The sequence below is a fragment of the Camelus dromedarius genome, chromosome 22, assembly GCF_036321535.1.
Source record: "Camelus dromedarius isolate mCamDro1 chromosome 22, mCamDro1.pat, whole genome shotgun sequence".
NCBI lineage: Eukaryota > Metazoa > Chordata > Mammalia > Artiodactyla > Camelidae > Camelus > Camelus dromedarius.
In genome coordinates, this window is record NC_087457.1 from 1970734 (window position 1) to 1996781 (window position 26048).

The following is a 26048-nucleotide window of genomic DNA, read 5'->3' on the forward strand; positions in this document are numbered from 1 at the left end:
ATTTCTGGCTCCAAAACCACCCACAGCCAGCACTGGCAGCATTAATTACAGGAAAGAATCCCTGTAATTATGATGATCACTTTATTTTTGCTCCATAGGAGCCAGCAGCGCAGGAAAGTCCAGAATCCAGACACCTGCCAAGTAGCCATTCATGCGGGAAGCAACACGCAGGTGGCCAGAACACTTTCCAGAGGAGAGAGAGGAGAGCGCCGAGGTAGCTGCTCTTTAGTTTCCGACACAGGTCGCCCTCCAGCGCTGGTTCTTGCCGCTCTCCCCCTGCAAACCCACCGGGCCCCGGGGCTCTGTGCCCTGCAGCCCCTATCCACCCCCGACTCTTTCTGGATCGCATGCACTCCACTCCACGTCTCTCCATGTAGCACGTGCGACGGGGTGGGGGTGCCGGGAACCGGGCACCCACCTGGCCCAGCAGGGGGCCACCATGCCTGCCGCCCCCATCCTTCACTAGGAAGACTGTAATAATTACAACTTCCCATTACCCTTAGCCAACCAGCCCAGAAGGGCAACAACAGCTGCTGCTGGCGGAGGCTCCTTACAGAATCCTGAGCCTCGCTCAGTAACGGCCCCTAAATAGCCTCCGTGCTCCCCTTCCACTTGGAGAGCCCGTGGCCACACTCCCAGGGCGATCTGTCAGCCGCCTGGTCGCCGCGGACATCGCACCCGGCATAAGTGACCCCTCCAGCCTCCCCGCCGCGCCCCGAGCCCCTTTCACGCAGCCCAGGCTCCTGGAGCCTTCCATCCATTCCCAGGAGTGATCGGCCTACCAGTCCCCACTGGGCGGCGAGAGAGGGTGCAGTTTTCTGCAGCCCCCATCCCCTCGCGGTGCCGAGCCTGAGCAGGGCGCGCAGCCCCTCGGCGGCCGGCACCCCTTCCGGGGTTTCCTCGGGTCCCCCAGCTGGTGGGGCCAAGCGGAGAAAGTCATCTCTCCTCGAAGCCCCGCTCGGTGCTCGCTCCGGCACCCCTGGAAGGCTCGGGTGCCAGGGCCCCACGCAAGGCTGCCCCAGGTCCACACCCTCTGCCGCCCTCGTGGCGCCCCAGCTGTTCATTTCACCACGCAGCCCTCGCCCCACCCAAACCCCAATGGGTCCCGCATCCCCCACAGGGTCCCGCACGGCTTTGGGCCGGGGGGCTCTCACCTCCCTCAGTGTAGACATCCTCGGGTTCTCCAGTTCAGCAGATGCCCGGGGACATGGCCTGGGGGCACTTCAGCCAGCCAGCCCAGGAATCCTCCCCGCTGCCGCTGTTCTGACCCGCTGGAGCTCCTTGCACCGGCTGGCTTTACGGCTGGCGCCTGTGCACTAGGTGCTCGGGGAGGCACCGCGCACGGCACAGAGGGGAAGGCCAGCGCGAGACGTCTGCTGAGGGGCGGGGCTCGCGCCTGGGGGCGCGCCAGGTTTCAGATCCGTTACCCTGGCACGCGCATTCACGGGCATACGCAGTATACTCTCACACATAAATTCCAGCAATATATTTTTGAACCAGCTCCTGGAGTAATTGAAATAAAAGCAAAAATAAATAAATGGGATCTAATTAAACTTAAAAGCTTTTGCACAGCTAAGGACACCATCAACAAAATGAAAAGACAACCTACAGAATGGGAGAAAACACTTGTAAGTGGTGCGACCAAAAAGGGACTCATTTCCAAAATATACAAACAGATCATAACTCTTAATATCAGAAAAACAAGCAACCCAGTCTAAAAGTGGACACAAGGCCTAAGCAAGCAAGTCTCCAATGAAGACATACAAATGGCCAATAGGTACATGAATTACCTCAACATCACTAATTGCCAGAGAAATACGGATAAAAACTACAGCGAGATATCACCTCACACTAGCCCGAATAGCCACCTTTATAATGTCTACAAATGATAGATGCTGTGTAGAAAAAAGGTGGGTGTGTAGACTGGTGAAGCCACTGTAGAGGACAATATAAATGTTCCATGTGATACAGAAATCCCACTCATGGGCATATACCCAGAGAAAAATAAAATTCAAAAACACACATGCACCCCAATATTCACAGCAGCACTATTTACAGTAGCCAAGATGTGGAAACAACCCAAATGTCCATCAACAGATGACTGGATAAAGAAGTTGTGAGATACACACACATATATACACATATACATATAAATACACACATACATACACACACGATGGACTACTACTCAGCCAAAAAAAGAATAAAATAATGCCATTTGAAGCAACATGGATGGACCTGGAGATCATCATTCTAACTGAAATGGGCCAGAAACAGAAAGAAAAATGCCATATATCACCTATGTGTGAAATCTAAAAAACAAGAAGGGGGGACACAAATGAACTACTTATTATTTATAACTTTAATGATTGATTTCTTGAATATGTGTAAGCATATTTGATTGTCCTTTATGATCAGATTACTGCATTCTATTGATTCTTATTTTGTAGTTGGCTTTATTCCTTTGATAACTATGTCAGTTTAAGAAGTTAAAGCTCTAATCTGTTCTTAGAGACAATGATCAGTACATAAACACAAACTAACAAAATATGTGCAGTATATTGTATTTATGTATTTACATGCAATATATTGTCACAATTCTACCTAATAAAACTGAAAAAAAAAAAGATCTTTGGTTTTTTGGTTTATTTGGGGGGAGGAGGTAATTAGGTTAATCTATTTACTTTAATGGAGATACTGGGGATTGAACCCAGGACCTCATGCATGCTGATAAGCACACGCTCTACCACTGAGCATGGAACTTAATTCCTGAGAACAGTGAAACAAGGGAGGCACGCCCGATGATGACTGCCTGAACTTAGTGCCAGGAGGCAGATTCAAAGCCACAACACAGAGAAGGGGAAACTCAGAGGACAACAGACACACTGAGTTGAGGGGTAGAGATCAACATTCAGGGAGGCCAAGACAGCTAGATTTGGCAGGACAGCACCCCTGGGAGGAGGGGGCAGCACAGAGGTCCCCTAGAGTCAGTTTGAATTCTGACCCGTGCAAGAGGAGACTATCTAAATTTGGGGAAAGCAACAAGTTTATACTATATAGCAGAGAACTATATTCAGTATCTTGTAGTAACTTACAGTGAAAAAGAATATGAAAACAAATATATGCATGTTCCTATATGACTGAAGGAATTGTACACCAGATATTGGCACAACACTGTAAACTGACTATACTTAAATAAAAGTATATTTTAAAAAATAAAGTTGGGGAGACAAGCACCAGAGAACAGTTGGTTTAAGAAGCCCAGAGCTCACACAGGGCTAGGACTAGTTCATGGCTCCACCAGCAAGAGTGGAAATGATTCCTAATACACATGGCATCAGATAAAACCCTCAAAAGAGCATCACCTTAATAATGGAGCTAAATCATCTTTAAACTAGCAGCTGTCCTGGACCCACCTTGACAAAGCCTAAAAACTAGCTACAAAATGATACAGCTAAATCCCAGTAACATAACTGCTTGCCAGAAAGTCCAGCACTATTTGAAGAAGTACAACAAAATCTAGCACCCAACAGTGTATGTCTGATATCCAAGCAAAAGTCACCAGGCAGGCAAAGGAAGAAATTATGACTCATAACCAGCAGGAAAAAACCAATCAACAGAAAGAGACTCAGACAAGAGATAAGGGAATTAGCAGACAAGAGCATTAAACAATATTATACTGGTAAAGCTTCTTGGGGAAAAGTTTGGCAATTCCTTAAAAGGTTAAACATAGGGTTATCATATGACCCAGCAATTCCACTCCTAGTTACATACCCAAGAGAAATGAAAATTTATGTCCACACAAAAGCCTGTACACAAGTGTTCATAGCAGCGAAAAAGGAGAAACAATTTAAATGTCCATCAACTGACGAATGAGTAAAATGTAGTATATCCATACAGGGGAATATTATTCAGCAATAAAAAGGAATGAAGTACTGGACATGGTACAATGTGGATGAACCTTGAAAACATTATGCTAAGTGGGGAAAAAAAGCAGTCACAAAAGAGCACATATTGTGAAGGAAAAGCCCAGATGGGCTAATGAGCTAAGTCACAAATCTAAGTGTGATAAGTGTCGGTTTACTGATATAAGTTCTGCCGGGCTAACTCGTAAATCTGAAGTTTAGTGTTAGTTTACTGGGCTAACAAGCTAACTCGTAAATCCAAGCTCAACAAGTGTCAGTAACGTGATCTGTTCTGAATTGATAAGCTTCAGTGTACTGGTTCCTTGCTTTTTGTTATTTGAACCTTATTGGCTAATAGCCCCATACTTGTAATTAACCCTATAAAACCTCATGCTCATGTCTTGGAGGGGCACAGAGCTTCGGAGCAGACGCCCCTCTGAGCCCGCCGGCGTAATAAATCTGAGTACTCCAACCCTCCGAGTGGTGCTTGTTTCTTGGCTGGCCTGTAATTTCCGTAACAATATGATTCCATTTATATGAGGTGTCCTGAGTAATCAAATCTATAGAGACAGAAAGAAGATGAGTGGTTTGCCTGGGCTGGAGAGGAGGATGGAATTGGAAGTGACTGCTAATGGGGGCAGAGTTTCTCTGAGGGGTGATGAAAATAATCTAAAATCTAGATTGTGGGTATGGTTACACAACTCTGTTACTAAAAGACATTGATTTATACACTTTAAGTGGGTAAATTATATACCTGCATGATTAGGGCCATGTGAAATGTTTTATTACTCTGGGGAGATCCCCAGCTGGTGTAGGCGCTCCTGGTGGGGAACTCCCAGACAATATACCTGCCTGCGCTCTGGGCTCCCTGGGGGGCACCTCCAGGGCTGCTGGGAATGAGGACATGGTGGGGAGGGCTGGGAGGAGGGACCTCTGGTCCTTGGCCTCTTGGTGGGCTAGAGCAAGCCTCCCAAATTACAGATGGGCAGGCCCAGCCCTCCAGCAACTTCCTGATCTGGAAGTCAAGTGGATCTAAGAGTGTCTGGAGAAGCTGGAGTTGAGACAGCATGGAAGAGGGCAGGGCACAGCCACTCAAGGAATGACAGCAAATTAACACCATAGTGGTGGAAGATTCATCTCCTAGTTGGCCTTGAGGATTAAGGGGTTTGACTTCTAATAGACCTTGAGCTTCATTATAAGTTCATTGTAACAGCGTGATAAATAACATGCCTGCAGGCGCCATGACGGCCCCAAGGCTAACCGCAAAAGGCCATAGAATGGGCGGGGGCACAATCCCTGGGAATCCCAGCCCCTTCCCCAGGGCAGTTGGATTGATCCCACCTGTAGGCGTGTGAAGCTACTGAGACCATAAAAAGTGACACCACGCCTCGTGGCCCTTGGCGCTCTCCCTCCCCTTTGGAGACGCCCGCACTCTGTCTATGGAGTGTGTGCCTACTTTTACTTTAACCTGAGCGCCCAATTCCCACACCTCTTTCCTTGCCTTTCTCTTGCCTTACACTCTATGCAGTGTGTATCTCTAAATAATTCTACCTTTATTCAATGGTGGCTTGCACTTGAATTCTTTCCTGTACGAAGCTGAAGACCCACATTTGTTGGGACTCAACCAAGACCTGGGACACAGCCTTCTTCATGCCCCACATCCGTTTTCTTTTTCCTGCATCAGTGGTGCCTGGGGAGCTGCAGTGGAGGCGGGGCCTGGGCAGGGAGGGCAGGTAATTTCCCCCAGGAAGTCCATCCTGGGTGAGAGCTGAGGTCACAGGGAAGGGACAGCTGGGCTTAATGGAGGTCCTGGAGATAGAACCCTGGACCTAGTTCATGCTAAGCACGTGCCCTACCACTGAGGCATACCCTCCCTCCTCACCCCATCTAAGTGTAGATCGTGAGTCTCCTCTGACCCTTTTATCTTGTCTCACCACTACTCCCCTTAATTCACTTAATCTGGAAGCATCTGTTGTGTGTCTGGTTCACCACCTCCTCAGGAACAGTTCCAGGTGTCGACGTAAATAAGTGTGCAGCCTAAAATTTGAGAGTTATGTTTTCTTTGGCGGGAGGACTCAAAGCTTCCCAGATCCCTTTGAAGGACTGCTCTAAAGAGGTAGGGAGGAGCTAGGATATACAGCTTTACAACACCTAGTTGGAACAATAAAAAATTGCTTGTTATCTAAAGAAAACCAGGCATCTCAAGTTAAAGAATTTAGCGCTTTTCTATGTATGGGAGGGAGCAAATATTTGGGCTCACTGAATTCATTCCTTTGACAAGCTCCTAGCTATCTAGGGCCAGTCTCCTGTCCTTTCTTATTCTGAGTCCCCCCAGAGGGCACGATTGTGAGTGGCTGCAGAGGCCGGGCTGCAGGCTTGTCTTCACTGGGGGATGGCAGCAGCCACTGATGACTTGATGGCTTCAGCATTCTTTGTTTATTGATATGGTTTGCAGTATTTTTCTTTCACAACAGTCATAAATGTATTCCCTCTTGGATATAACAAAATCATGCAATAAACAAATAATACTCATTAAATCTAAAAGTATACTTGTCATGACTCCTGTTATAGCAGTTTCATGAGGGGCTGAGATGACAGCCCCTGCAGGCTTTGTCCCCACTGAGACCCAGTTCTTGGGAGGCTACACGGCAACCAGGCTCACCCATTTCTTGGTTTACTTAACAGCCTTTTTCATCAACCTCCCATTTAAAGATTTAAAACGTTAAATCAGTATCAAAGGCTATTTCATCTTTGAAGAAAGCAGGCTATGCTTAGAAAGAAGTTCTAAAATCACAGAACAGTTTGCACCAGAGTTGTGAGACAGGAAGGGAGCAGGGCACAGCCATTCAAGGAAGGCCACAGCAATTAACATCAAAATGGTGAAACACTCAACCCCCAGTAGGCCTTGAGGCTCAAGATGATAGAGATTTAACTTCTAGCAGATCTTGAGCTTCATTACACACCCATTGTAATATATTAACATTGTGAATAACACGCCCACAGGCACTATGGCAGTCCGGAGGCTGGCCACAAAAGGTCAAAGGGTGGGAAATGCCAAATTTCTCGGAATCCCAACCCCTTCCCTTTAGACTGGTCCTTCCATTTATTAGCATATGAAGCCACCAAGCCCATAAAAACCAGCAACATGGCGCCTCACGGCCACCCCTCTCTCTCCCTCTTCAGAGGCGGCCCGCACTCTCTCTCTGGAGTGTGTACCTACTTTTAATCTGAGCACCCAACCCCTACACCTCATGTCCTTTCTCTTGCCTTTCAATGTATCTCTCTGAATAAATCTACCTGCACTCTACTGTGGCTCACTCTTGAATTCTTTCCTGAGTGAAACCAAGGACCCACACTTGGCAGGGCACATCCCAGGGGCTCAGCCAAGACCTGGGACAGAGCCCTTCTCATGCCCCACATCTGTTTTCCTGTGTCAACATTTTATCATCTTCAAATGATGATAAGCTATAAAGTAAAAAATAGGTGTTCTTTTACTCTGAAAAAACGTTTTACTGTTTCATTGGCAAAACGTTGTATTTGCTCTTAAATGGGTATTTCTCTGCAGGTCCAGAGAACTGCGATTTAAGTGTATTTAAAGCAAATATCCTAACCTAAGTTAATAGCGGACTTTTGCTAGGCTTATCGCAGACTCTCAGGGCGTCCCTCTGAGGAAAGGGCGGTTGGGGAGGAGAGGGGTTTAAACTTTTTTTTTTTTTTGGCGTCTTCGCACCTGTGGGTGGTCCCGCCTGGGAGGCCTGTGTTTAAGAACTGTCCTGGGAACTCACAGCCTAATTTTAACATGTGAAAGGAGGGAAGAAAGAAAACCCTACTTGTAGTGGGCAGGGGTTCCCCATATGTTTCAGGGCTCACATTGACCTGCTCGCACCCCAGGTAGTCTGTTTTTAATCCTTAAATTAACAAACAGGGTTGACCTGAGCAACCACACTTAGTAGGGAACTAATTTTATTGCCTCCCCAAGGCGATCTGGTTCGGCCCTCCTCAGACAAATCAAACCGAGAGGGCCACGCAGAGCTGACGCCCAGGAGACCCCACAGGAGCGCCCCTGGGGCAGAGGCGATGCTGCAGGACCGGCGGCACCTGCATGCTGGGCAGATCTGCGTGTCCCCCCCAACTTCACCAGTGGCTACCGCGAGCAGGACCAGAGGCTAAGGTAGGCGCGGGCTTGAGCGGACTGGAGCGGGGCAGCGGGCCCACCAGCAGAGGGCTGGGGGCGGGGTGAAGGGGCGTGCAAAGGGCAGGGCTTGGTTATGAGGGGCGGGGTCGGGATGCGCGTGGGGCGGGGCCGGAGCGGCTCGCGGGCCTAAGGCCTCCCCAGCCAATGCGGCGCCCTGGTGCGGGGAACCTGGACCTTCCGCTGCTGCCACCTCTGCACGCTGGTCTTTGCGGACCTGCACTGCCTCCCCCGCCAGACACCCGGCCGCTGCCGTAAGCGGACCCGCGTCCTGTGCTCACAGTCCACACATGCATGCAGTTGCTCCTTTATAATACGGATCCATAGAAATCTGCCTGTGCCAGGAGACACAGGACTGAGCAATCTGGGTCCACTCATCCCTTGGGAAAGTCACATTCGCTGTCAATCACATAGTTTGTTTTTTGTTTTAATCAATATTTCCATTTAAAAATTTATTCTTAAGTTTCCCATATCTCGATTACTGGGTTTCAACTTGACGTCCAAACTGTGTCCTTAAGTGTCCTTTACGGAGAGCAGAATTTGGGGCGCACAGAAGCTAGTAAGCAGAGCCGCGCCTGGCAGACAGGTTCCCCAAACTAACTCCCTCTGTCGGATTTCTCTGCACATTAAAACCGTGTTCTCAACTGTGACATGCAAACGGCGTGCTGCGGCAGGACGGGAAAAGTCCTGCGTGGCCAGGCGCTGCCCTTGAAGGCCACCGCGTCTGTGCCCCCTGGGAAGGGAGGTCCCTTCTACCCATGGCTCAGGCCTGCCACGTAAATAGATAAAAGCCAGCGAGGTGTGGAGAACATGTGGGGTGAACACTCAATTTGTGAAGAGTCTCAGCAGTTTCCAACTCAATGCAAATGTCTCCCTTGTAAAACTGAGTAAGGAACACGGATTTCCTAGGTCAAAACACAGCAGCTGTGCTGAGACGGGGTCTGGGGCAGGGCCAGGGACACAGGTGGAGACACAGCGCTTGCACCCTCGTCCTTGCTCCGGCCCCTATTCATTAAGCGCTGGCCGGGGCAGTGGGGAGGGGCACAGCTGACTGCAGTACAGCCCTTCAGCACCCCCTATTAGCCCTATGCCTTGGGGAGCCCCTCCGCTGGCTCTCCTGTTCCTCCCTGCACAGCAGTCAGCGCTGGGCAAATCCCACAACCTAAGACACGCTTAATGGTAACTCAAGCCTCCAGTCCCACTTCGCATCCCCTCTTGCACCGTCCCGACCGCAGTGGAAGGCGGCTCTTGTGCGGTGGAGCCCTTCAAGCCGCCTTCCTGCTCCCACCCTCTCGGGGGTATGCCCTGGGTGGGGCCATGAATGGAGGACACAGTTCATGAATGCTCAGCTTTAAAGCCACCTTCCCACCCCTCCCTCCCTCTTCTGCCACCTTGGGGAGGACTAGCAGTCTAGGGATGCCCTTAATGCGGGTGCAGCCATTTAGCCCCACTTCAGACCCCCTTGTCCGCTGCCCAGACTGCAGGAGAGGGGCGGCCCTTGTAGGGTGGAGCCCTGCAGCGCCGCTTCCCACTCCCCCTTCTCAGCCAGCTCTGCCTGGTGCCAGCAGTGCCCGTAGGGGCGAGTGTGATTATAGTGCAGGGTGCTCTTCCTCCCGCCCTCTCCTACTGGGCTCTCCATCTGCTGGTCCTGCTCACTGGCTGCTCCTTCCATGCCCCAGAGAAAGGAGGACACAAATTACAGAATAGGCATCAGAATTGCAGGTGGTAGCTGTGTAGCCCTGCAGGTGAAGTCATTTCCCACTGGTCACTGGGGCTTCCAGCATCGAAATGGGGAAGGGGATAGCTAGGATCGTTTCCATTCTCCTAAGCAATGCCAGCTTGGTTCAGAAGCAGCAGAGCAAGGGCTGGGTCCCAGGACATCTGCTCACAATTTTACATCCTTGGAAACATCCAAGACTGGGACTGCTGTCTTCCAAGGACAGTGACAGTGAGAGTGACTCTGAAAATATGGCTTCTGCTTATCAAAGTTGAACAAAATCGTGCAGGCATCTTTCAAAGTAATTTGTCATTTGCAGAAAGGGCAGTGACGCTTTGTATTCTTTGACCCATTGATCCTGCTTCAGGATGGGTGGCGACAGTGGCTGTGCTGACAGTGGTCATGGTGATGTGAGGACGGCAGTGATCGTGATGATACCTGTGTGTTAACTCTCAGCATATTTCAGACACTTTACACACTTAATCCCATTCAGTTCTCATAGCAAGCCTATGAAATATGTGTTATACCTTCTATATTCGAGGAAACTAAGGCTTAGAGTGGTTAACTCCTCCAGCTAGTCAACAGGATTTGACTTTTTTTCCTTAAGAGGTAATCACCAGAGATTAGTTATTAATTTAGAAATAGTATGATATTTTATAATTTAACATTTAAATTATTTAAAGATATCGTAGATTAACATATTTTAGCATATTGATATAAACATTGACATAATGATAATTTACATATAATTAATGTTAATCTGTGAATAAAACTGATGCCATTCACAGAGTACATAAGCACATCCCTGAACTATGTCAAACCCTTGTTTTTTAAATTGAGATATAATTGTCGTATAACATATTGGTTTTAGGTACACAACACAATGATTTGTACATATTGAGTGGAATTTTTTGTTTGATTGGGGGGGAGTAATTAGGTTTATTTATTTATTTTATTTATTTTAATGGAGATTGAACCCAGGACCTCGTGCATGCTAAGCATGCACTCTACCACTGAGTTGTACCCTCCCCACCGATTTGTATATATTGAGAAATGATCACTACAGCGAGTCTAGTTAACATTCATCACCACATGTAGTGATAGCTATTTTTTTTTCCCTGTGGTGAGAACTTTTAAGATCTAATCTCTTAGAAACCTTCAAATGTGCAGTACAGTATCAACTATAGTCACCCTGCTGTACACTACATCTCCAGGACTTATTTATTTTATGAATGGAAGTTCGTACTTTTTGACCCCCTCCATCCATCTCACTCCCTGCCCCACCTTTGGCAACCACCAGTCTGTTCTCTGTATCTATGAGTTTGGTTACTTTCTTTTTTTCTTTTTTTAGATTCCACGAAAAAGTGAGATCAAATGGTATTTGCTTTTTTGTGTGACTTATTTTGCTTAGCAGAATGCCTTTGGGGTCCACCTATGTTGTTGCAAATGGCAAGATTTTCTTTTTTATAATGGCTGAACAATATTTTATTATATACATCTCACATTTTCTTTATCAATAGTATAAATTGCATGTATATCTCACACTTATTTAATCTATTCACCCATCAGTGGACACAGGTGCTTCTATGTCTTGGCTACTGTAATGATGTGAAATGAACATGGGGGTTCATGTATCTTTCCAAGTTAGTGTGTTCATTGATTTCAGATAAATACCCAAAAATGGAATTGCTGGATCATATGGTAGCTCTATTTTTAATATTTTGAGGAACCTCCATACTGGTTTCCATAGTGGCTGCATGAATGTACATTCCCACCAAAAGTGCACAAGGGCTCAGGGTCTGATTCTTAATCCCTTTACCATTTTCTACTCTTCCTATAGTGATTGGTATAAAATGAATAACTTCTTTGGTGTTTTTTAACACTAAAGTTTTATTATGAATATAATCAGAACTTTTATTGGCAAAATCACATTTTTTATTGCATTTGTCTCTGAGCCGCTGAGTAGATTTGCCCTAAATATGTCTTTTTTTAATTGAATGAAAGAATCTTTAAATTCTATAGTGCTTTACATTTCTCAAAAGTTTTACACACATGATTTCATATAATACCATAATAACCTTTTTATTTGCCCCTACATCTTATTGCCCCTCCTCCTCCCCATTCCCCACTGATAACCACTATTTTTTTCTCTGTATCTGTGAGTCTGCTTCTTTTTTGTTTTATTCTCTAGTTTGTTGTACTTTTTTAGATTCCACATATAAGTGATATCATACAGCATTTGTTTTTGTCTGGCTCATTTCTCTTAGCATAATACACTCTAAGTCCATCCATGTTGCTGCAAATGGCAAAATGTCATTCTTTTTTATGGCTGAGTGGTATTCCATTGTGTGTGTGTCTGTGCCACATCTTCGCTATCCATTCTTCTGTCAATGTGCAGTTAGGTTGCTTCCACACTGTGGCAATTGTAAATAATGCTGCTGTGCACACAGCGGGTGCATGTTTCTTTTTGAATTAGAGTTTTTGGTTTTATTTTGGATATATAACTAGCAGTGGGATGGATGGGTAATATTGTAGTTCTATTTTTAGTTTTTTGAGATACCTCCATGCTGTTTTCTACAGTTGCTTCACCAGTTTACATTCCCACCAACAGTGTATGAGGGGACCCATTCCTCCACATTCTTGTCAACATGTGCTATTTGTGTTCTTTTTGATGATAGCCACTCTGACAGGTGTGAGGTGTCATCTCAGATTGTTTGTTTTTTTTGATGTTCAGTTGTATAAGCTGTTTATATATGTTGGATGTTAACCCCTTGTCTGTCATATCATTTGCATATATTTTCTCCCATTCAGTAGGTTGTCTTTTTGTTTTGTCAATGGTTTCATTTGCCATCCAAAAGTTTTTAAGTTTAATTAGGTCCCATTTGCTTATTTGGCTTTTATGTCCTCTGCTTTAAGAGACAGGTCTGAAAAAATATTGCTGTGATTTATGTCAAAGGGCATTCTGCCTATGTTTTCCTCTAGGAATTTTATAATATCTGGTCTTACATTTAGGTCTTTAATTCACTTTGAGTTTCTTTTTTGACTTGGTGTTAGAGAATGTTCTAATTTCAGTCTTTTACATGTAGCTGCCCAGTTTTCCCAGCACCACTTATTGAAGAGACCGTCTTTTCTCCATTGTGTATTCTTGTCTCCTTTGTCATAGATTAATTGACTGTAAGTGCATAGATTTATTTCTGAGCTCTTAAAGAAAATATTTTTGATAGTGTTATTTAGAATATTGAAAATCTGTCCATGTTCTAAATCCAGCAGCAGAATAATATGTGAGGAAATCTTTTAAATCCTTTAATGGAATATTATGATGATTTTGAAGAATATATGGAAAATAGAATGGAGAACTGTATTTATAATATAATTCTAATGATGTGAAAAGACACACGGATGGGGGATCACAAAAAGATAACAATGTACTACAAAATCCTGGTCCTCTGGCTCCTCCAGGGACCCAAAAGCCAAAGGATCTCCAAGGGCCCTCCTTTCTCTGACTCTCCACGGGTCCAAGAATGACAGGCTTTCTTAATCCCAATGTAACATCTTTTCAAGGTCATGTTCGCCATCCTGTTTCAGAAGAACAGTATTTGCTCCGCAATTTCCTCATGTGAAATGAGGATAACCTACCCTCCCCTCTCCCAGATATTGAAGTATAAAATTTATGCAAAATAGTCTCTCTTGTTGATGTGAACTATTTTGTAATTTTTTCTGTTCCATGACCTAAAATCATGCTTTGCACAAAATAATTCTAAATAAATATTCAATTGATGACCTTTGAACTTTTAGTTCCAAATACAGTGTCAAAGAAGAAACACCATATATGCCATTAACTACTATTATATCACAATTAAAAGAATCAATTTTTAGTGTTCTAAATACAATATGCTTTAGAGCAGGTAGCTACCATTCTACAATTTTCTTCATTTACATTTGTTAATTTTGCATTAAAAGAGGCAACGTGGCATAATAGAAAAGCATGGGAAATCCTCCAAAGTATTTGTTCAAATCCCCAAGAGTACATTTATTTGTTTTAATGGAGGTACTGTGGATTGAACCCATGACCTTGTGCTTGCTAGGCACACACTCTGCCACTGAACTATACCCTCCCCCTTTGAAGAGAATTTTCAATTAGGGTTTTAAAAAAATCGAGACAAGCTTGAAGCAAGAGAGACTTTTGCGTAGTCCTTGAAGTAGCCCGAGATCTCATTATACCAGGAGGGTGGTTCTTCCTACCCCAGCCCAGAGAATTAAGTGATTCATTAACATCAAGGACCATTATATTCCAAACTTTAGAGCCTAAATGATGACACCAGAAGTAGCAGGTTGGAGCCTTCAGAGATAAACAGGTCATGTCAATGTCAGATTGGGGTCAACTCAAGCCTCATCTCATTTGCTTCACACTCAATTTAAAAAATTGTAGTTCTGGCACAAATCAATCAACCAACTGACCGACAAGCAAATCAATGTCTGTGGGCCGGAGCCGGCCTTGGGCGTGTGGGAAAGATGGCCCTGCCAGGTCCTGGCCCCAGCTGGCTCCAAGCCTGGGTGTGCTGCCCAGGAGAGGGCAGGCCCTTTGCCTTTTGCCCTCTGGGACGCCCTCCCATGACAGGTGCCATTCTAATGGGGGAGCGTCTCTGGTGTCGTGACAAGAGAGGAAGCCACCGGGAATCCAGGGATATCTGCGAATTGGAGAGTTTGGGGAATGCTGGTTCTGGACCTCATACAGAAACATGATGTTATCCTCATCCAAACATTTTTTAATCCTCATCCCATCAGTAAAAACACTTCTTGAGCGCTTTCCGCACTGAGTGCTGGTGACTGCCACACTAAGCATGCGCAAACGTGGTTTCACTTTTACCGTCCTTTTCACGCGCGTAAGACTAACATATTTGATGAAAATCTCTGCTGTGTCTAAGTCTTAAAAAGGCTTGTAATAAGTGTATCATTAAATCCTAGGTTATAGTAAGTCATCCATCAGCAGCAGACTTCTCCTTTTGGTGTGACATAAAATAATGATGGGCCATAAGACCGTTGATTTCATCCATTCTAATAATCAGTAAATATAAATAAAGCTTATTTAAAATTTTTCCTATAAATATATAGTGGAAGTTCTAATATTTCCTAAGCTCAGTGGGTGACCTTGGGCCCCTGGGAGGGACACTGCATGGTGCTCACAGCCCCAGTTTGGGGACTCCTGCTTGAGGAGCTGAATCAGCCTAACCAAATTCTTTATTGACTTTGTCATTAGAGTCATTACGACTATTGCAACAGCCTTTGAGTCCACATATGAGAAAAGACTGCCAGTACGGCTTGGATCCTTCTCTCTGGGCAGCCTGGCTCCTTCCAACAGGGGAAAGTCAATGGTGAAGCTCGTTAGAGTGGGACCCCTCCTTCATCTGCAAAGCTGCTTCTCCCGATGGGAACACCTGTCATACCCTCAGCTTTTCTGGAGCCACTTCTGGGCCCACATGCTAAGGTTCCCGTTTTATGCGATTCCTGGACCCTGGAATGACCGTGTCCCACAGTGGAGTGGTGTGGGGAAGGGTGCCGGTCTGGAGTGGGCCTGGCCTGGGTCCTGTGCTGAGCGTGACCTCTTGGCCTTTCCCATGACAGTTACCTACAGAAAGATGCAAGGCCGGTCCCTGCTGCAGTGGCTTGTCTTTGTCATTACTCATTAGTTTCTGCCGGTCCAAGGGCACCACAGGCTCTCATGCACAGTGGGCATCTTCTGAAGGTATCCTAGAGGGCGGAGCTGGGTGGGTTTGTTTAGGGGAAGAGCAGGCTGGCCTCTGCTGAGCGGCCCTGGGGAGAAGGCCCCTGTAAGTTGGACTCGTCCTTATCTGCAGGTCTCCCTGCCCAGCCAGCCCCACATCCAGCCCCAAATTTGCTTGTGAGAATCCTCAGTGGGGTTGGTGCCCCTGCCTGTGGGGCTTGTCAGCTTCACCTGGTAACCACTCACCCCCGGGGACTTCAGCTGGTCTCACTACCCCAGAGATTCCCACTCAGCACCTCTGGGCTGGTGTCCCAGCCATCCAGAAAGCCAGACTCACGGACCCCTGGGGCTCAGGGTGAGACCCACAGTGGAGAAGTTGCACTGCCACCCCAGGGATGTGGGCACTCCAGGTGGGGCCCAGCCCCCAATGCTGTGTAGCTACATCCGGTTGTAACTTCCTCCCTGGGGATGTCCTCCGTTGCCATAGAGATGGGTACTTTCCTCCTCTTTTTTAATAAGTGGTTCCTAGTCAAGGCAGCAGTGTTAGGAGTAATTGGGGGGAAAGTTGGACCTTCTTTTCAACAGAAGGAGGCAAGCAGTTTTATTCTATTATATTTTAAATCATATCTGTTTGTCCCTGATTGCTAAATGACTTGGGGTGGATCTCTCAAAGATCACCTTGGTCAGCTCCTGTGCAGAATGAGGGGCTGAAGTGCTGTTCCTTTGTGAGCCTTTAAAACAGTAAACATGTTCTCTTTCAGCTCTCCAAGCTACACAAACATCCTGCTGTTTGCAGACGAAGCCAAAGGGGATGTATGAGCTAGCCTGTCACTGGGCAAAGTCTAGTGAGGAGGCTCAGGCAGAAAGGCGCTTTTGTCAGAGCAGGTGCAAACATCTCTGATTCACTCTCCTTCTTTTGAGGGGAAGGGAGGTAATTAGGTTTTTTTTTTTTTATTTAATGGAAGGACTGGGGATCGAACTGATGACTTCATGCTAAGCAGGCGCTGCTCTACCGCTGAGCTACACCCTCCCCCAGCTTCACTCTCTTCAAGCAAGCCCGCCACAGCGTGTCTTACACACTCTCAGGATTTTTTTTCCCCACATCTGAAAGACTTCCTGGCCTCCCACGCTAATGGAGGAAGCGAGTAATGCAGGCGGAGCATTCTAATCCTCCTGCCCTGCCTCCTCCTGAAATGCATCCTCAGCGAGGTGGGAGCCTGCTGGCCTGACCTGCGGCTCCACCCCGATGGGACACTGCCGGGCCACCCAGCGATCCCAGCCTGGCGGTTCCACGGGGAGGGGAGAGGGGGAGCCAGGGTTCGTGTGGCTTCTTTGATTTTCTATGTTGAAATAAATCAATTTGGTTCATTTCTTATAAACTGGAGCATTAGATGAATATTTGTATCATTTAGTAAACATTTTCAAGAAAGCCTTTCTTGCTTTCTTGGGTACTTCAAGGTAAACAACTCAGATGCGCGGGAGGAAACACTAGAGGCTGGAGCTTATTCAACCCTAAACTCCAATGATTTTGGATGAAACCAAGCTCGGGGCCCCTCTGGCAGCAGCTCCCTTTTGAGCACCTCTTGAGCGGGGCAGAGATGTGCGGCAGACGCAGCTACACTTCACATCGTTCGTTTGTTCACTCAGCAAGTCCCTAAGTCCTTGGTGGGGCAAGGGCCATGCCTCATGGGTGTCCCCTGCACCGCTGTGCTCTGAGTCTGGCAAGGGGCAGCTGCCCCAAAACAGAGACAGAGAAAGAGAGACAAGAAGATGCAGAGAGGGCAGGCGGTTGGGAGCCAAGGCTGGAGGCAGGCAGCTGGGCACCCTACCTCCTTTCCTCCAGCATCCTGTGCGAACAGCTCAGTTGTGACACATTTTGGGGGGACAATTAGCACTTCTTGGGGTTATCACCAACATGTCCTTAAAAGGAGATCATCTCAGCAGAACTCACTGTAAAGACAGGCGGGCTGATAATTCAGCACAGAACTGACAGCTCCAGGCCAGAGGCTACTCCCCCTCTCCTGGGATCCTGGTCTCCCACAGCCTGCCAGGTAGCACAGCCTCCCTGCTGCAGCCCAGCCACTGAATCTGTGCCAATCTGAAACCAGCATGTAAAGATCTTGCGGCAAAGAAAGTGGGCTAAGGGGACTGTCTTCCCGCCAACCATACAGGGTTAGGGGTCAGACAATTCTCAACCCCATCTGTCAAGACCTTCAGCTCCCGGCTGATTAAACTGACCCTGTTTGGGCAGATACCATAATCAGAAATCAGAGGAGTGAAAACAAGAAGAATATTACAAATAATTCAGGCAAACAAGCCAAAAGAATCCAATAAGAAGAAATTATGAGTGAGAAAAAGACTCTGGGATAGACGCTACAGCCTGAATTAAAGTAACTGATCAACATATTGCTGTTTTATAAGCTTCATTGAATTTCCTTCACAATACTCAAAGCTGAGTTCAATGGAAAGGTCAACACAAGATTTATTGCGCATGTGATATAAAACTACATATACTGGAGTGTTTTGTGGGCAGAAAAGTATCTTTCACTCAGCACTGAAATGTCCCTGTCCTGAGAGGGCTGTCCCAGTGCTCAGCTGAGGGGCCTCAGCCCTGAGTGTGGTTTTGACTCCTCCTGGACACCAGGACAGTGCACACACAGGTGAAGAGAGAGCTCTCAGTGTGAGCACTGAAATGGGAAGTCTGCTGAATTACATGGGCTGCTACACACACACACACACATACACGCACACACTCACCAAGCCAACAAACACGAGACCCAACATCAGCTGGGGGTGGTGGCACCACCCTTCAAGCATGGGTGGGAGAAAGAAGTGGATGATGCACAGACCAATGACTAAGTCCCCCAGGACATGGTGGGGCACATGGGAGCCCGGCCAGCTGGGAGAGGCCCCCTCACACAAAGTTGGTGCTTTAGAGTGTTCACTTTGAAAGCACACACATAGATGACATTTCCATTGAGTTTTTCAGCTTTTTAAACCCACTTTAGCTTATAAGCCTATGTAATACAATCTATTTTATTTTTGTGTGTGATATACTGTGTTTTTAAAAAAAACTTTATTGAAGTGTAATTGATTTACAATGTTAGTTTCAGGTGAAAAGTGATTCAGTTATACATATACAGATGTATTTTTTTCTTCTCAGATTCTTTTTTATTATAGGTTATTACAAAAATTGACAGTAGTTCCTTGTGCTATACAGTAGGTCCTTGTTTTTTATCTATTTTATATAATGTAATGTGCCTCTGTTAATCCCCAACCCCTAATTTATCCTTCCCTGCCCTTTCCCCTTTGGTAACCATAGTTTGTTTTCTATGTCTGTGAGTCAGTTCTTGGCTTGTAAATAGAATTTATATCATTTTTTAAAAGATTTCACATACAAGTGATAACATATATTTGTCTTTCTCTGACTTATTCACTCAATATGATAATCTCTAGGTCCAATTATTTTAAAAGTCTATATTGTAAATTACTTTATTGGCCTTTTCAAACTTTTCCACCATTGGCTGTGAAAATAGGAATTCAAAGTAATATTCAAATGAGTATTAAAGAGAAAGAGGGTAGAATTCAGTAAAGGGTTGACTTGGACTATGGTTCATGAAAAAATAATTATTCAAATTTTGGGAGATAAATATTTCTGGGTAATAATGACTTCTGATGTCATAGTTGTCTTTAAATAGTTTCTGGCACATTCTGAGCAGTACCTTCTGTTGCCGCTTAATTATTCTAGAAAAAATCTAATGATGGATGATGGACTTGGCAAATTTATCCTAAGAACTTGAAGAATGTATTTATCCTATGTATGGAATGTTCACAAAATTACCATCTTAGGCACTTTTATACCAATATGAAGTGTGCTGAAAAACATAGGTAGATAAAAAATACATTGTGTCATTTTCTTTCTTCTTTTTCTTTTTATTGAAGTATAGTCAGTTTACAATGTTATGTCAATTTCTAATGGACAGCATAATCCTTCAGTCATCCATATATATACATATATTCCTTTTCATATTCTTTTTCATTATAGGCTACTGCAAGATATTGAATAAAGTTCCCTGTGCTCTACAGTAGAAACGTATTGTTTATCTATTTTATATATGGTAGTTAGTATCTAGCTGCACTTAAAGAAATTGAACTGAGAGGGCTGTTCCACACTCAAGAGGCTACAATTGTGGCAAAAAGGAAAGCCAAGATCTGTTCATTTATAGTATGAATACCTAAGATATAAATACTCATTTACATTTTAAATAGAAAATTAAGAACTAGGATCATGGATCCTCCAAATAGAATAATTCCTAATTTTAAGCACAAAAACCAAATTAATTATTTTATTTACCTATCTATCCATGCATCCACCTAACTAAATAACTAACTAACTAATTGAGAAACCTTGACCTACTTAGCTCTGAAAAGAACATGAATTGTGAAAAGTTAGCAGCCAGCTTTTTCTGGAGTGCATGAAGAATTTGAGAATGAAAGGTCTTTTCCTTGTAAAGGACACCCCAGATGTTCAGAGAGATGATTTAAAAAGTAGAAACTTTCCAAGAGACAAAAATGGATTCTGAGCTCTGGCTGGAATCTTCACATAAATGTGTCATGTATCTTATCTGTCTCCTGCTGTTGAGGACAGCAATAGAGATAGCCTTCCTGGGCCACTGTCTTGGAACTGACCCATCCCAGAAATGAGCCTTTTTACACCCCGGTTTTGCTCACTGTGACAGAGAGCGAGGGGTCCTCCTTTGGGAGAAAGTAGTAACTAGCTCTCTCCCTTCTGGACTGTTTATAGAAGCCACTTTTTCCCTGCCAGCTTTGGTTCTCACTCAGCCTACCCTGGTGCATCCTAGGAAAGAAGGATCTGTCACCACAATTCCATGCATGCTCTCACTAAGGGACCCTCATGGGGACACTGAGAGAAGGCACAGGGAAAGCTACAAGGATTTATACCAGTCACGTGATCTCAATCCCCTGACTCTTCAGATCTTTCAACCCATCCCTGGGTTAGATTTTACATCAGAGCCAAATCAAATGCCTGCAGGAGGATCCCCTTGTACCTTTCAGCCACATCACAACTGGCCCCTTTTCTACCTGGAAGCAACTGACTTTTCTTGGCTGGGAGCACTCAAAACCAGCCTCTGCATGTATTTCCAAATTCTGCCATCTTCAAAAGCCACTCCGGCACATGTAGCTTTGTATCACACAGGCAATAGGTCCTGTGACAGACCTTTCTGCTAAACTCAGCTTGAACAGTTAAAATTAGGTTCTATAAACCTTATATGCACAGACTTTTCTCATTTCACCTGGACTGTCTGCTGTTGGGAAAGGACAATGATCTCCTGACCAGAAACTAGACCTCTGCAGGACTCCAGCTAAATATAATGATGAAAGTTTAAAGCCACAGAGATGGCTGAATCCCCAGCAGGAGAATACTGCCAAGCTGAGGGAGGGTGCTGTGTTTGGAAATGTCTGCAGCATCTCCAGTGGGGTTTATACAATGATGTGTGACTAAATGTTTAATAACCAGCTCTGCAGAAAAAAATTGTATATATTATTACTGATAATAAAGAGATACATCACTTTATTTTAAGTAATGTGGTTAATTATGTATAAAGTTTATACAGCACAGAATTTGCAAATAATAATAAAATATATATGCTTTATGGGGTAAATTCCATATAGCAATAAGCTTTGGTTGATTTTTACCAAATTCTACATCTGTACCCAACCTACGGTTGTGATTCAACAATAATTTGGCAAGTGGTACTGCTTCCTGTCAACAGAAATAATCAATAAAAAAATTATAATAGGAAAAAAAGAGGTTTTTTTCCTTTTGAGCCAAACTGAAGACTGTAGACAGCCTCTCAGATAACTCTGAGGAACTGCTCCAAAGAAGCATGGCTTTCAGCACAGTTTTATATATTTTCAGAATAAACAAGTCAGGGATACATTCCTTCAATGTTTAAAAAAAAAAAAACCTAAAAACAAAACACACTGATCAGCACATACACAGTGAGTCAGTATGGCTTTGGCACCTGGCAAAGGAGTCTTATCATCAAGGAGCAGCATTGATGTCCAGGCAGGGAGGTATTTAATCCTTGTTTTTAATATGGCCATTCTTTACTTCTGGGCAATGCACCCTTTTCTTTAATAATTAAAGCAGATGTACAATGTATGTTTGATAGGCTACAGACTGTTTTAGTTCACACAAAATTCAAATTAACTCATATATAAGCCACAATGGCTTCCCCATACTTTAGTATGTGAAAATTGCTTTCATCAAACTTAATTTACTGACTCTTCCTCCAATAAATGTACTGTCATGAAATCTGATACGTGATCTACTATGAAACTATTTCTAATCCTCATTATGTTAATTAACAGAAATCTCTGAACTCTGGCACTACACAAAAAGGAACATCACATCTTTGTCGACATGAATGACTTTGCTGTTTTAAATTCAGGTATGGTAAGACACACAGACACAGAAGTGACTGTCATGGAGGAAGAGGTTTATATCCATAGTTCCCTAGAAACAGGAGGCATGGAACACCACGCAGGGCCACATGCAGAAGCACCAGGGTCTGTCCAGAGATGGAGCAGGAGTGGAAATACAGGCACAGCCTTAACTATGGTCTCTGTGGGAGGACTGGGCAGGGTGAGGCCAGCAGGCTTAGGGCTGGCTAGCTGCAGAGGGCTGGGGTGCACAGAGGCTCTCCTTAGTTGCTGGTACATACCCCCCACCCCCACTCCTCTGCCTCCTAACTGACCCCAGTGGCCCCCTCATATGGCACTGCATGGCATCATGTGCCGGTCTTCTTAAGATCCATGAGTATAAGAAGCTATCTTTTCAATCACCTTGCTTAACTAAATAATAATAAAACCTATATTTTAAAACAAATAGACAAGGCGAGAAATATAGGCAAGTTTAAAAACCTGTACTTTTTTTTTAATAGGCAAGAGTATAGTTCATTGTATGGACTAAAGGAATACTTAAACCTCCACACTGGTCGGCACTGCTGACTCTCCCGCAAGTGCCAGCATGATTCTTATATCCAGAGCTGGCTGAGCCTCCACAGAGGACAGTCCTCCCATGTGGGCCCAGAGGCACAGACGAGGACGGTGAGTGATGCACACCCACCTGGAATCCAAGCAGCATCTCGAGGGAAGGGAAGCCTGGTGCTGCTCAGGCCTCTGCAGCTGACTGCTTGCCAAGGGATCCTCAGTAGACCTGGGAAAAAACTCCAGACCACTCAAAAAAATGATCCCAGGTGGTGAATGGACAAAACTGTATTTCAGAATCCCTGCTGTTGAGTCAAGAATAATTTCCTCTAATAATGAATCTCACCTGTGAGCAGGCTTTTCCGCTCCACTCATGGCATCTGATGGTTATGAGACAATGAAAGTCATTGTAAGTGGCTTTGACGCCTGAGGAAACGTAGGTCTGAGGGGTGCATGAACGGAATGAGATGCACCGCCAGCAGCGGGAACTCAGTGCTACACTGTCTCCCAGCTCGACTGCCTGGAAGAGAGTGTAAATTTCCACTATGAGTCTGGTGCTCATTCTGATTTTTAATCTGCTGTTGCAGGGGCCAGGCCTGAGGCCACGGTCACCCTGGCCCTTGGGGCCTCAAACGCTTTAGCATCAAGTGGACATTCCCTGAAATGATGCCTCACTCCTGCCCCTTCCCTCATTTCCAAACCTTCTTGGTTACAGGCGACTTCAGAATAAACCTCCCACAACTTTAAAAGCTTGGAGTGCTGGGGCCAGGTTCCAACCTTTGCAGGTCACCCCTGGGATACCCCTGTGCTCTGGAAGGAATCTGGGGAAAGAAATCACCTCCAGGCAGAGTTGGGGGGCATGCACTTCAAATTTCCCCAAACGGGGTCTAATATTTCACTTCGGATAATGTTGCCAATAATAGGAAATGCCGTTCCCTTTTCTCCCTCTCCATCTCACACTTGTGCCACCCATGGTGGTTGTGTGCCGAGCAAGAAACACTGTCAAATAACAAGAGAAGCAAGAGATCTCCAAGGCCTGAGCATCGAGGTGGGCACTTGGCTTCCTTCCTCAGAGGACAAAAGACTGGGCGGTGCCTTGCAGGGCTGGGGAAGGAAGGCCCAGCAGTGGGAAAGGAAAAGCAAGGTCAGGTTCCCATAAAGCTGACCAGTTAAAATAGTTCCTAGCTGTTTGCAAGGGAGCAAGTCTAGGTCATCATTTTGAATAAATATAAATATAAGACAAATTATGGTTTGAATTTTCCTTTCAGATCAGGCTTATGGGTGAAATACATTGTATTTGAATGAAATTTGCTTGCCCTGGAGGTGTCAGTGGTTCCCTCACAAAACAAAATTTTGAGAAAGCTGAGTTGGAAAACATCACTTATTCACCCCAGAAACTCCCTTCTTTTGACTTGATTTCCTAGAAATCCTTAATCTCCAGATCACAGATTCCTTGACATCATCAGGGATGCTCTAGGAACTGGGAGACAGCCACCCACTGTGGCCATGGGTAAGAGTGTGACCAAGTCCAAACTCTGAGTAGCTCATCACCCAGATCACACTCTCAGCACAGAGCTGCAGACTGGCCTCTACACCCTGCGGGTCTACCCCTGGGGTGGCTAGGGTCCCAGGTCCTCTCCCCAGGGCCTGAGGGTCCTTCTGGGTCCCACACTTCACACCTGGTGAGCCCCTCTTCCACCCAGTGCTGTGCCTCACTGTGGGTACCAGATTCCAGTACTCCTACTTGCCAAGGAGCCCAGAGGCCTCAGAGGGGCTGGAGCTCACCCATGATGGGGGCTTCAGTCAGCCATGAGGCCAACAGCAGCTGCCCCCAACAGCTCTTCCCTAAATATCACTCTCTCAGGTCAGCGCACATAGCCCCAGGTATTAATTTCTGAGTCATATGTATTTAAAATTCATTTTGGTGATCTTCTTTACATTTAATGTTGGAACTTTTTATATTGAACACTATTTACAGCCAGTTGTTTAAAAAATATTTTTACATAAAGTAAAAAACAAAGATAGCTCTTAATAAATAGTATGAAAACAATGATATGTGTGTATATGTATGACTGGGCCATTATGCCACACACCAGAAACTGACACAGTGAAACTGACTGTACTTCAATTAAAATGAATAAAGTTCACACTGCAAAAAAAAATTATTTGAGCAATTACTCGTGTGCCTGCCACTGAGGTCATGCTCTCTGCCACTCACTCTTTTTTTCTTATAATTTTTTTTTTTAATGAAGAATAGTCAGTTTACAATGTTGTGGCAATTTCTGGTATACACATAACATTTCAGCTATATATATATTTTTTTCTTTTTCATAGTCTTTTTCATTATAGGTTACTGTAAGATATTGAATGTAGTTCCCTGTGCTCTACAGAAGAAATTTGTTATTTATCTATTTTACACATAGTAGGTAGTAACTGTGTCATGCACTCTTAATTGGACAAAGCTGTGTGGATTTAGGATTGACCATCTGTCCCATGCCTTTTCTAGGCATTTCACTGTGCTGAGTAATTTGATCATCCCTCTTTTAGGGGCCCCAGGAACAATATTACCTGAGGTCTTGCATGATGACTTGGATGTCTATACGTTTATACCTGTAGATCACAATTTTTAGCTATAAAACTCATGATCCACAGTTTCTTTTTGGGAGTGCCTTTAAATATGTTATTCTATTTTCTTCTGTCATAAAATATTGTACTCAGAAATGGTGAGTGAGATCCTCATTTTCTTTCCTTTTTGCAGTGTATCATTTCCCCCTTTTCCCTCATATGTCTAAACATTTCTTTAGTAGACCAAATCCTGCCATTGGTCATTCTGAGTCACTGCTCAATGTACCTGTCTAGGTGAACTTTGAATATATTTCTTTATTCCCAGCAAATTTTCTGAATTACAACATTTTTTTTGTGAAGTATTGAAGTATGGACAGTTTACAATGTTGTGTCAATTTCTGGTGTACAGAGTAATGTTTCGGTCATCCATGTATATATATATATTCCTTTTCATATTCTTTTCTCACAAATCTTTATCATTTCTTGCTTGATTTATTTTTTTAGCATTTTCCTCTTTTCACCTTCTATTTCTCACAAGGCACTGTCTGTCACCTTGCTGTTATGACTTTACACTTCATTCATGAAGTGATTTTTTTCCATTTTTCTCATTCTTTCCTAAGTCCTGTCCTTTCATCTGAGTTTTTACTCATTCTAATTTATGATGTCATTTAATGTCTTGAATCATTTTCTTACTGTCTTTTACTTGGTTTCTGGAAAAGAAGCACATTACAGTCCATGGAGTACATCAAGAAAAGAAGGTTGTCATCATCTCTAGTGATGTTGCTCTGAAATTCTTCCTTTTCATGCCCTGTAAGTACCTGGGATTCAACATCAATATTTTTCTATCACTAAATTTTATAAGAAATTTCTTTTCTTGATTTTGTGGAAAGCAGTAGGATGTAAATAGCTTTTCTGTCCTGTCATTGTTGTGAA